The sequence below is a fragment of the Solanum lycopersicum genome, chromosome 8 (genome assembly GCF_036512215.1).
Source record: "Solanum lycopersicum chromosome 8, SLM_r2.1".
NCBI lineage: Eukaryota > Viridiplantae > Streptophyta > Magnoliopsida > Solanales > Solanaceae > Solanum > Solanum lycopersicum.
In genome coordinates, this window is record NC_090807.1 from 32,061,109 (window position 1) to 32,075,820 (window position 14,712).

Below are 14,712 nucleotides of genomic sequence, written 5' to 3' on the forward strand. Positions count from 1 at the left end.
TATGCTATGTCCATGTGAAAGGATCTTTTCATATGTTTTAGGTTGATGAACTTTAATTTATTACCTATGAGCTAAGCATGTGAGGGGATGAATCTCCTAATCCTATATTTTTATAAAAGTAATGTAATAATGACTTTTCAATAAAGGGAACTTAGCTTAGCACCGAGTGAACTTGAATGAGTGTGTGTCCCTTCCGTTTATTGGAAGGTAGTTCACCATAAACCTCATGAGGTGTATAACCGCAATGCCTCAATAGGCATAAATAGGTTTCCGTAAGTGAATAACCAAAATGCCCATGTTTGCATAAAAAGGGTTTTCACATATACCTCAAAGTTCCATAACTATGCTTGCAATATAGGATCTAGCAATGTAATATCACTTAGTATGCTAGCATGTGTTAATGACTACCTTTGCTAGGTAGGAACACCTTCCATTGGTGTAAGGCTCTACAATACCAAATTCCATGTTTAACACCCATGGTCTTAGTGTCGGTTAAGACTATAGTTTCCCTAAAGTTAAATGGACAATGGAAGTAAATGAATAGGATCCTAACTAGGAGGACTTAAGGTAAGTTAGTTTATACAGTTGGAAGTAATGTACCCATCTTGACATTGCACAAGTAGCTCCTTAGATGTCCTAGGAAGGTGACCTAATATATATAATTATGTTTATGTCCATATGCATTTCTTGGTAGTATTGGTCTACTTGTTATGAATATATGCATGGTATGAACCTACATGATGTTGTATTACCTTTATATGCACTATGTTGGACTAAATGACTATATGATGAAGGTCTTGTATTAACATGAATGAAGTTGTCTTCACTTAATTGGTGATGTATGTTTGAATATTAAGGTTTTTGGTCTCATGAAGGGTTTACTAAGAATGTATGGGGATATGGGGCTCCATATATTCATAGCACTAGTAGAATAACATTGGGGTGATTAAAGAGGTCTTATAAAATGAGGTATATGAAAGGAAGTAAATATGTGTGTGGTTTGGTGTAGCTTACTTTAAATCCTATAAGTCCTGACTTAATTATGTCTATGATGTGTTATACATATATGATGATATGTGTTTGCTTATGTAGGTTGTATTTATGCTTTCGTTGTGACCTTAAGGTGATGCATTGCAACATGTATCAATAGAGGGTTACTTGGGAGGTTGATGAATAAAAGAGAAAATAGTTCACTGTTAAGTAACAATAGCTTCCTGTAAAATAGCTTCAAAAATATCATAAATTCTATATGTGATATTATGTAATATTTAGCCTTTAAATATGTTTATATGAAGTATATGAATGATATAAATTCTATTGTTTAAAGGTTTTATAAATATGTACTCAAAAAGGCATGAAGTATAATTTCAAGAATATGTCTCTTTTAAATGCACATTTTTGGATGGTTGCCATACTTAGTGCATTCTTGTACTAATATCATTCTTATATACTTTTTACACATAATATAGGTTATGGATGCTTAAAGGGATGTCTATATGATTTAGGAGCTTGATCTGTGATTCCCAAGTTCAACGAAAGGAATACTTAAGTCTAAGGATTTCCTATGTTATGGTTTACTATAAATTCTTAAATAATGTACTTATATTTATGTCTTAAGGGTTGTTTCCCTAATGTACTCTAATGTTGATTGAGTCTAAGATGACAAAAACACTTAAGGTCTAATATGTCATCTCATATTTTATATATATATGAAGTAAAGTTTATAGCATATGATGTTCTATGAAAAGTTTTAAATTTTCCTCTAAATTTAATATGCCAATGCGATGAATGATAACTATGAGCTTGTATAAGACCTCTGAGAGGTCATGTACTCAATGTTACTTCTACAGGGTGCTCACCGGATGTGACAAATGTGGTATCAGAGAATGAGGTTTTAAAAGTTGTTTAGCATCCAAGAAGTCTCATATTGCCACGTCTAGTAGAGTTTTTATTCATTGGATGTGAGTCGCGACACATCAAATGGTGCAAGAGGCTTTATGACGATAGAGTTTACCTTCTTCATCATTCTCATATCGTGCCATAGAACTTAACTCTATAATATATCTCTCTCATATTTTCTTGTCCGGTGATCTTTTAGATGGGATTTATTGGATGAGATTGTTCCTTATGCTTGATGAAGAAAAGGTGAGTTTAAATGCTTATGTGTATTCTATGGTCATATGAGAATGTGTAAAGGTGAATTTTGTATGTTTAGATGATGTGATGCCAATTATGGCTATATATGAAAACTTATGTGAAATAGCATGTTATATTGAGAAATATATGTCATGATATAGTTAAAGCATGTTAGAAGTTTTTATGGTCAAAATGAGTTCTTTTGGAATGATGTGTTCCTATATTGTTTTATATGATGGTAGACTAATACAATCATTTGAACTTGAAATGCTTAGTGACTACCTATGGAAGCATGCTACCCTAAGAATATGTACTTAAAGATGTTCAATGTTTCCCTTTGTATCTATGTGGTCTATGATAAGTTGTGTAGTATGGATTGGAATAATATGCATAGACTTGATCCTAAGTGTGCTGATAGTATGCATGCTTATGTGGGATGAGTTGGTAAAGTTTTATATCTCATATTTTCATTATATTCCCATCAATTGCCTAAATGTTTCATATTTGGAATGTCGACACATTCTCACTGTAATGCTTGGAAGCTTATTGTAAGATTTTTGGGAAACCAACTAAATTGTTTTTTGTTTGGAAGTTTTTGAAATGTGTTTAGAATCGATGCATATGATCATAATAATGAATGTAAAAAGGAGATTTCCTATTTGGAATTAATAATGAGAGTCTTATGGCATGATGAGTCGTAGATTTAATTCTAATATCTTCTTGTGTTTTGAGTCCCTTGATGTTGTGGAATTGATGTTTCCCCTAGAATTGAGGGTACTATTCTTATTCTGGTAGGGTGATGATGTGGGTTTGATTGACCTAGAAGTTACCTTACTTTAATGTTGAAAGAAAAGGAGTCCTCATGATTAAGACTTCTTGTTGTTTCCCCTAATGTTGCATGACCATGGTGTCTATTTTATAAAGGAATAACTTATGTGGTTAAATAGTATGGCCTAACTTGATAATTGGAGGATAAATTGTCTAGGTGATAAGGTTCAGAATATCTTGGTGTTCCTATGTTAACATACTGTAAATCCTTTTAAACTGGTAATCACTTTTAAGTGATGAAAAATGAAGGTTCTTAATTTAAGATCCTCTTAAGGTTGGATTAAGTTGCTCTTTATTGGGTTTACCCTAAATGGGGGATGGTAATGGAGTAGTAAGGTTGTAGATATTTTCTACCTTGTCCTTCTATTTTAGTTGAGCTTGAAACTAATAAATTCTTAGTAAACTTGTTCATGAATAAATATTGGATTAAAGTATGAATTTCATGACATTCATATATTTGGTATGTGTTGATTGAAATTGCCTTAAAGATATTATGAATGTTACAAAGTGCATGAAAGAAAAAATGTTGATAAATTCCATGTTTTATCATGTTGATTTGCATCTAGATATGCTAGTTGTGCATTTGAGTTAGTGAGATAAGATAATAAACATGGTTATAATCACTTGTGAGGTGAAATCTTTAGAGTTTTAATGAAAAGTTGAGTCTATTTAAAATGAAATATATCGAGTCTCTTGAAAATTATGTGATTTTTATGATTTGGAAAGCATGATTGTAGGCTCACTCTTGAAGAATAAAGTATGTTTAGCTAAGTGTTAATGTGTTTGCATATAATTTTTGTGATTCTTCTCAAATGATTCTTACTTACTGTGAAGGTAAGTACTATATCAAAAATTGACATTTTGTATAATTACTTTCTAATTGTTATGATGTGTTTTTTGTGACTTACCATTTGGACTTCACGAGGAAGGAAACATGATCATTCCTTGGTTTAAAAGTTGAGAATTTCTCATTTCAAGAGGAAATTGACCTTATATTTTTCTTTGGCATGACTAATGATACATGTAAGTGTGTTGAGAGAAGGATATTCCTCCATGGACACCACTAAGCATGGTATGGTTGAGTATGACCTTCATGACATTAGGTTTAACTAATAAAGATCTTTGTTGGTTCAATTAACTCAAGTCTATATGCATTGAAGTATGAGTGCCTAATTTCTTCTTGAGTGTTGTTAAAATATTCCTAAGTGTGACTTAAAGAGTAGTTGCAAAACGAACTCTTAATAAATTGAAGTGTAATGACCATGTTATGATTAGGAGAAGGATGTTCCTCCTATGAACATGATAAGAGCCTTTGTGTTAGATGCATTAAAGAGTAATTGGATGGAAGCTTTGCTCTCTTTTTTGCATTGAGTACTAAAATGATTTGATGATGTTATAAATGTGATGAACATCCCTATGATGAATTGAAGTCCTTGTTGTGATTAAAGTGTTCTAAGTGTCATTCGTGGACGAATGTACCCAAGAGGGGGATATTGTATGACCCTAAAATGAGTTAGGGTGTATAGATCCTAAAATATTTCTTAAGGTTCTAAGGTCCTAAAAATACATATTATATGGTTTAGAGGAAGTATGTGAAGTTTAAGGTGTTTTGGAAGTCAAACATTAAAGGACGACCAAGACGTTCGACGACTAGTCACCTTTGCACCTCATGTGTCTATATGTGTTTATATATTGTATGTAATGATATTATGATGTCATAAAAAGATTTATAATGATGTTTAAATGTGGTGTATGGAGTTTCGTGAAGTTTGGAGGTCAAACATCCAAGAACATCCAAGACGTTCCAAAGTTAGCCCTTAAGACGCTCAATGTGTGTCTTGATGGGGCCTAGCCTGTTTGGATGTGTTTCATGTATTTTTTTTGGGTTAAACTCATCTTGTAAATATAAAATTTTTTAAAGTTTGTATTTACGTTGGAAACGTCCGGTACGAATTCTAAATGGCCTCACAAGAAGGACCCAAGGCTGGTCGAGACACTGCCTTGGCAGTGTCAATCGACGGACCAAACGACGACTATTTGGTTGGCCAAAAGCCCGATGGTGAGGTATTATCTATGTAAACTTATATTGAACAGGTTTAAACCCAAAAATTTTCCAAGGAACAATCGACGGAAGCCAAAGGACGGCCAGTCGATTGGGTCAGTCGATGGTGGCCTGAACTAGTGCCTTGCATCTGTTTTATTTAAGGGGTGATTGGGAATTTCACACCACGGCCTAAAATGAATATAATTGATTAATTAACCTATATTTGGGTGTATATAAGGTATAAAACACGTGAAAAACCCATTCCCAGTTCCCTCTACACGTAATAAACCTTTCCCTCCAAAAATCTTCTCCTAGAAACAACCATTGTTGGTGAAGCTAAAGAAAAGCTTGGAGCTTGGATTTACATGGATGAATTACCATGTTTTTATGGTATTCACGTATATAAAGGTTTGGTGATCCTTCATCACCAAGTAACCTTTCACTTGGAGAGTTCTTCTTAATGTGTTCAAAGAAAGTTTCATGATCAAAGTTCTTCTTCTTCAATCTATCCATGGTTTCCTTCTAAAAAAGTTTTTAATGATTAAATAATTATGAATTTATATTAGTTTATTATTTTTAATTTGATTTTACTCCAATTTCATGATAAACCCATGTTCCTACCCTAAATCGATTTATTCCTTGCATGGGCTTTGTGAGCTTGACTTGTTATCGATTGAATTATGATTCTATTACATTGAAGTGGTTATATTTACTGTTGTTTACGTGAATTGATGTTGAATGGATGATTAAGAATCCATGTGGATCAATGTATGAAGGTTTGAACATGCCTAGCCTAGTCTTCATTATGATCACTGTAATGTGGGTCCTTAATTGGTTAAAAAGTGGATTTCGATTATGTTGTGGTTCATGTAGATATTATTCAAGGGTAATATTATCATTGAATTGTAATTATAAATCGTTTATGATCAAAATGAAGAAGGATTAATATGAGTTGAGCTAAGTTCTTCTAGTCTATGGAACTGTAACTTGTGATCTTGACTTTAGGGTAGTTATTATATGAATTGATCATGGTTAATTGTCTATAGATACTGCCTATAATGCAATGTGAGTATGAAATATATGTAATGGATCCAATGTGGATCAATTTATGATAGTTTGAATAAGATTAACCTATGTAATTTTACCTTCCATGAATTCCTAATATGAAGCATGCTGGCAGTGAATTAAACCTTATTGGAAATTGTAGTAGCGTCTCATCTAGACTATGATTTATTTATATACTGCCTTAAATGAATTATAATGAGTCAAAATGATTGATGAATTAAACTAAGGAAGTTACTTGATGATCTATAAGTCTCTACTTTATACCATATATGTGATATAGTGCACTAGTTGTATCATGATCTTGTGAAGACTTGTACATGGTTTATTTTATGATTCAAAAACGTATAGATACTGATCTATACTCATATTAATGATGAGAAAGGTGTATTGATCAATGATGTTCAAAGGGTGAGAAATTGGTAAGAATGCTTATCTCCTCTACTTTTCTATATAATGTTGACGAAGCCTTGTATGGCATTATGTGGTATAGTCCACTTATGGTGGCGGTATTTACTTTATTTACATTATATATGAGTTGATTATGGCCTTGAAGGAAAATTGATGAATATGTGAATATATGGTTATGATGATTACAATATGTGAAGTTTTTGCCTACTTTCCTATTCTAGTTGTGATCTAGGTTGTATGGCTATTGTATAAGCATGTTTATATCCATGTTAGATTAAATTATAGGTGCTTTCATTTATGAGTTAAAATTGTAAATAATCCCTTACCTATGTACCCCCATATGAATGCATGAATAATACAAGTTAGGAGTCTTAAGTGTAATATGAAGTTAACTTGTCTCCTATGCTATTATGTGTTGTGTGGTCTATGTTTGAAAGAGCATTATGTCTAAGAGGATGGCTGCCTCAATGTGTTTTTGATAACCATTATGTGATCATGTTGACCAATATACACACACAATCACTTTACATGCATGTTACAAGTAGTATAGATCATGGTGTCTAATTGAAAGGTAGTTTTCATATTCACTAGTGTCTACTACTATGCATGTTAAGGTGATGTTTATGAAAGTATGGTATGTGTTTCCTTAGCTAGTATGACTTGCTAGGTGTACTAATGTGGGCAAGGGTATAGTACTTTGCCTATGCATTGCACATGTGTACCTTGATAGGATGGTTCTAGTTTTGGTTAATATATGTATAAATATGAATGTATGAACATGTGTGATTTAAAGTGTTATGGGGAAGGTTTTCTCACATATATTTATTCACACACATATGAAAGATGATCTAGTTAATAGAGGAGACTTGAAAGGTGTACTCAAGAGTATCCTAAACTAGATCATGCTAATACATATGCTATGTTCATGTGAAAGGATCTTCTCACATGATTTAGGTGTAATGAACTTTAATTTATGAACTATGACCTAAGCACGTGAGGGGATGAATATCCTAAGCCTATATTTTATAAAAGTAATGTAATAGTGTCGTTTCAATAAAGGGAACTTATCTTAGCGCCGAGTGAACTTGAATATGAGTGTGTGTCCCTTCCTATAATAGGAAGGTAGGTCACCATAAACATCATGAGGTTGATAACCACAATGCCTCAATCGGCATAAATAGGCTTCCCATAAGTGAATAAACATAATGATCCATCTTGGCATAAATATGGTTTTCACATGTACCTCCAATTTCTATCAATATGATTTCCACATAAGATCTAGCAATGTGATATCACTTAGTATGATAGCATGTGTTAATGTTCTACCTTGGATAGGTAGGAACACCTTTCATTAGTGTAAGTCCCTACAACACCAAATTCCATGTTTAGCACCTATTATCTTAGTGTCGATTGAGGCTATAGTATCCCTAAAGTAAAATGGACAATTGAAGTAAATTAATAGGATCCTAACTAGGAGGACTTAAGGTAAGTTAGTTAGTATAGGTGGAAGTAATGATCCCATCTAGAGATTGCACAAGTAGATCCTTGGGAAGTCCTAGGAAGGTAACCTAATATGTATTATTATGTTTATGTTCATATGCATGACTTGGTAGTATTGGTCTACTTGTTATGAAGATGTGCATGGTATGAACCTATATGATGTGGTATTATCTTTATATGCACGATGTTGGACTAAATGACTATATGATGAAGGTCTTGTATAGAGATGAATAAAGTTGCCTTCAATTACTTGATGATGTATGTTTGAATATTAAGGTTTGTGGTCTCATGAAGGGTTTACTAAGAATGTATGGGGATATGGGGCTCCATATGTTCATTGCACTAGTAGACTTAGATTGGCTTAAATAAGGTACACGAAGGAAGTAAATATATGTGTGACTTGGTGTAACTTACTGTAAAACCTGTAAGTCTCGACTTTAATATGTCTATGATGTGTTATACTTATATGATAATATGTGTTGGCTTATGTAGGTTGTATGTATGCTTTATTTGTGACCTTAAGGTTATGCATTGCACCAAGTATCACTAGAGGGTTACTTGAGAGGCTAATTGATAAAAGAGAAAATAGTTCACTGTTAAATAACAATAGCTTACTGTAAAATAGCTTCAAAAATATCATAAATTCTATATGTGATATCATGTGATATTTGGCATTTTAATATATTTATATGAAGTATATGAATGATATAAATACTATTGTTTAAAGGTTTTTTAAAGGTATACTCAAAAAGGCATGAAGTATGATTTCAAGAAAATGTCCCTTTTAAATGCATGTTTTTGCATGGTTGACAAACATAGTGCATTCTTGTACTAATCTTATTGTTCTCTTCTTTTGAAACAAAGTGTAGGTTATAGATTCTTAAAGGGATATCGGTATGATTGAGGAGCTTGATATGTGATTCCCAAGTTCAGGGAAAGGAATCCTTAAGTCCAAGGATTTCCTATGTTATGGTTTACTGTAAAGTCTTAAATATTCTATTAATGTTTATGTCTTAAGAAGCGTGTCTTTAATGTACTCTAATGTTGATTTAGTCTAAGATGGCAAAGAGACATAAGGTCTAGGATGTAATATGATAATATATATATATATATATATATATATATATATATGAAGTAAAGTTTATAGCATATGATGTTCTATGAAAAGTTTTAAATTTTCTGTTAAATTTACTATGTTAATGTGATGAATGATAAGTATGGGCTTGTATAAGACCTCCGAGAGGTCAAGTACGCCGTATTTCTTCTACGGGGTGCTCCACAGATATGACATGTTGGGTATCCCGATTCATTGAAATGACAATCAGCAATTCTTACCGTAAATAAATCTCTAGTCAAAGGTTCCAAATATATTATAATTGAAGAAGATTCATACCTAACATATATCCCCAGCCTTCTTTGAGGACCTATGCTTGTATGTTGTGGTGGAACAATTGGAACATATACCGGACATCCAAATATTCTTAGATGGGAAATGTTTGGCTCCTGACCGAAAGCCAATTGTAATGGGGAGACTTTATGATAGATTGTCGGTCTGATCCGTACAAGACGTATTGCATGTAAAATAACATGACCCCATAATGAAATGGGAAGACTTGTTCTCATAATCACTTGTTTTGCAATTAATTAGAGATGTTTAAATAATTATTTCGCTAGACCATTTTTAGTATGAACATGAGACTGGATACTCAACTGTTATCCAAGTTGATACACAATACTTATTAAAATCTTTAGATGAAAATTAACCAGAATTATCAAGACGAATTTTATTAATTGTATTATCTGGAAATTGTAGTCTCAACCTTATTATTTGAGCAAGTAATCTTGCAAATGCACATTGCATGATGATAATAAGCACACATGTGACCATCTTGTAGATGCATCTATTAAAATCATACAAAATAAAATGGTCCACATGATGGGTGAATGTGCCCATATATATCACCCTGTATACGTTCAAAAATGCAAAAGATTCGATTCTCACTTTGATTATTAATGGTCTAATAATCAATTTGACTTGAGAACATGCTGCCAAGAGAATTCCTTAAATTGAAGAATATTATGGTTCTTCAGAGAGTGTCTATGTGAATTCTCAATTATTTTGCACATCATATTAGAACTGGATAGCCCAGCAGGTCATGCCAAATAACAAAATCATTTGATCTAGTAAACATTTTGTTTACTATTACATGTGTTTCAGCCAGGTAATACTTTTGTAGTATAAGACGGATGAATGAACGGGTATTTTTTCAAGTACAAACTTCTTATACGACATCATTGTAGTAATATCAAGATATTCATTCTTTTCATCACTTGTAGTCTCAATATGATAGTAATTTTGATGAATGTCTTTGAAACTTAATAAGTTTCTTTGAGACTTACTACAATATAATGCTTCATCGATTATCAAATTTATTCCCTCGATAAGTACTAAGCTAGCTTTCTAGAGCCTTCAATTTGTTTTGTACTATGGGATATTGTATTAACATTAACTTGTTTTATAATCTAGTAAGAGAAATATTTCTTATCTCTTAAAATTGTATGTGTTGTGGCACTATCAATATCATCATGATTTATTTTTGATACAACTGAAGACCATGGAATTTCGACATTCTTCAAAAAAATATAATGTATTATAAGAATATGAGAAACTTTAAGAAAATTATACTAAAATATTGAAATTAACAAGACTTAACACCTTAAGAATTAACAACAATTAAGAAGGACAACAAGATACTAGATATATAGTAACAATTATTCTTTTTCATAATTTTCTTTCTAGTTAGATGATCAATTCTTCAATCAATATTATCATAAAAATCTTCAGCTTCCAAATGAGTAATATGGGTGGCCTTCAAAATCTACATCTTTATAAGCAAGATTTGTCTCAATACCATCATATTTATTTGAGGAAGTTGTTATCATCATTCCGAAAGGTCAAGTTCGCCTCCACAATATTATCTTTTCTTTTGAGAGTGACTTGGTAAAGTTTGACAAAATGATCAAGCGTACGACATTTACGTGTCAAATGACCTTTCATGCCACGTTTGTGACAAATACTAATTCTTCCTCGAGATGGATTGTTTTGAGAAACTTTGTTATTCTGATGTCTATTTTAACCATAATGATAATAATTGTTTTGTCCTATACCGTGTGCTTGTCCATGACCATGGCCTCGACCACAACCATGTCCATGAGAAATATTTTCTCTTTATTCACACTGATTATGTGTTGCTACAACATCCTTTTCAAGGAATGGAGCAGCCTAGTGGGATGGGTTTCATGAGTTTTCATTAACAAATTATTATTCTGCTCAGCCACAAGTTGACATGTAATTATTTCAGAATATTTCTGAAACCCCTTTTTCATGGTATTGTTGTTGTAACAACACATTTGAAGAGTGAAAAGTAGAAAAGTTTTCTCAAGTAAGTCATCATCATCGATAGATATGGGAAACTTGATTCATGTAATAATTTCATTAATGAAGACCTCCTACTCTAATTTTTGGAAACAGTTGAAGATTCAAAATTAGGATTTTCATTCTAGCCATGGGTTCTTTCTAAAAACATTTTCATTTTGTTATTTGATGTATATAATGAATGGTTTGAAGTTTTAGTGGTGATTTGATGATAAAACTCCCCATAAAACCATGAACTACCACATATCCCTAATTTCACGAATTTCAAGGAAGTTGTTGTTGCAATATGATTACTCTTGTGCATTGTGGTTATGTCAAATTTGTTTTGAAACCTTGCTTAATCATGTTGATGATAGTATATCTAAAATGTGAGTGTAAGACTTGATTCATGACCTTGTAAGTGTTAAAGTGTGAAGAATTGTTATGGTTGTTGATAGTTATTAATGAACTTGTGAACTCAATTAAAAAGTGAGCAATTCTATTACTATTATGTGAGTAGAGGTGTTGTTGAAGACTAGTTTCCTCTATCCTTACTCATGTTTATGCATGAATTGTCTTGGATGATGTTGTCGTTGCTGTGTTTATTGAATGGATAATTTTCATGAAAACACTATAAATTATGAGGTTAAAGATATTCATCCATAATGATGATTTTAAGGTGAAAGGTACTTCTCACTAGAATATATGAGTTACATAGAGAGTCGTATTGAATAAAGCGCAATGCATGCCTTCACACATGTAGATACAATTTCATACTATTTATATATAATTGGGAAGAAATGCTTAGTACCAAGTGGATATAAACAATGAGGAGAAGGCCCCTACGCTAAAGCAATATATTGGGTAATCTATAGTAAACTCATGAGATGGAAGCTTGTCCGCTTATATAATAGGTTGGATTTCTAGTATCAATCTCCCTATCGCATAACTATGTTCCAAACATAGGAGTTTGCTAGTGGATCCACTTTGAAGCTAAATATGATTAGTTCTACCTTTGGCAAGTAAGAACGCCTTCTCTCGGTGTCGGGTTATATGACACCGATTCCATGTAAGCTCACATACTCTACATTGGCTATGGCTAAAATTTCCTAATGATAATAATAAGATAATGAATATGATAGAAACTATAATATGACTACTTAATGGGTTTATTTGGTGGGAGTGAGGTTATGAGATTTCATTTTTACATTGCATAACGAGGACTTATTAGGATATTGTAGAATGGTTTCCTTATGGTATATAAGATATGATAGATGACTTTCTTGATGTTTAAATGATGTAATTTTACTATTCCTCAATCATGATTTGTCACGACCCAAATCCGGGCCGCGACTGGCACCCACACTTACCCTCCTATGTGAGTGAACCAACCCATCTAAACCTTAACATTTTAATCTAATATCAACATAAAGTAATGCGGAAGACTTAAACTCATTAATAAAATCAATAACTATTATTATCCCCAAAATCTAGAAGTTATCATCACAAGAACATCTATAATCAAATTACTAAACTAAAAGTATTCTAAGAAGCTAAAAATACATAAGAAGCTAGTCCATGCCGGAAGTTCAAGGCATCAAGACTTGAAGAAGAAGATCCAGTCCAAGCTAGAAGCATTAGCTCACCCTGAATTTCCGATGTAGTAAGACTGGCTTGAGTTACTGTTGAGCCGAAGATGATGGCACGTTTGCTGCACTCCAGAAATAAACAAAAAGAAAACAATAAAAGTAGGGGTCAGTACAAAACACGGGTACTGAGTAGATATCATCGGCCAACTCAAAATAGAAAACCGTATGTATTAAGCAATATCATAAAATCAACTAATATCCTTAGCATGCAGCATTTACAGTTACAATAACCCTTGGTTACAACACCAAGCACATCAATGAGGACTCACACCTCCTCATCATACTCATTGGGAATTTAGTTCATTAGATTGGATATATTAACATATTTCAAGATTCATTATCTTTATTCCCCTCGTGTCGGTACGTGACACTCCGCTCCTCAATATACTATCCTGGTGTCGGAACGTGACACTCCGATCCTCATTCTATCCTGGTACCAGAACGTGGAACCCGATCCATATTCTATCCTGGTGTCGGAACGTGACACTCCGATCCTCATATACTATCCTGGTACCGGAACGTGGCACCCGATCCATATTCTATCCTGGTGTCGGAACGTGACACCCGATCCATATTCTATCCTTTTACCGGAATGTGTCACCCGATCCATATTCTATCCTGTGTCGAAACGTGACACCCGATCCATATTCTATCCTGGTACCGGAACGTGGCACCCGATCCATATTCTATCCTGGTGTCGGAACGTGACACCCGATCCATATTCTATCCTTGTACCGGAACGTGGCACCCGATCCCCTAATCTCACCACTTTCGTTCATCAAGCCTTCTTTTATACCAAGGCATCATCATTAACAAAGTAGATTAGGGTTTCTTTTCAAGATTTAGGATTCAATAGCTTCATCATGCTTATTTATTCACAATTACATAATCACATCATTCATGCAAGCATACAATTAAGCATATAGAAGGTTTACAATACTACTAACACATATCATTCGCTATTAAGAGTTTACTACGAATAGCATGAAAACCATAACCTACCTCCACCGAAGAATTGAAATCAAGCAAGTTAATCCTCAAAGCTTGGTGCTTTCCTCTTCTCTCGATCGTTTCTCTCTCTCCCTTCTTGTTCTTTCTGTTTTCTTATTCAAACCCTCTTTGTTTTACCCAAATTAGTATATAATTAAGAATAAAAGATGGCAATAATACCCCACTAATTAACTTAAGATTACCTCTTTTAACCCCCAAGAATTTGAGTTATTAATATAAACCCACGAAATATATAATTATAGCAGGAATAGTCCAAAACGCCCCTTTAAAACTTCACCAGAAATCCGACTCCAACTGGGATTACGCAAGCTGTGACGGCCCGTCGCACCTGCGACGGTCCGTCCTGCTGCCCGTCACAGAGTTCAGAGACTCAATTTCTCTGAAGAATCTCTGACGGTCCGTCACACCTGTGACGGTCCGTCTTGCCATTCCGTTACGAAGTTCAGAGAGTCGATTTCTGTACCCAATTTTCTGTTTTTCTAAGTGTTTTGAAACGAGACCCTGCGACGGTCCGTCGTGCCCTTGACGGTCCGTCGTGGGGTCCGTCGCTTCTGCCAGTTTTTCCAGAATTGAAGTCTGTTGCTCAAAACGACTAAAGAGGTTGTTATAATAGATACCAATTTACCCATCGTTCGTCCCCGAACGATCACAAGAAA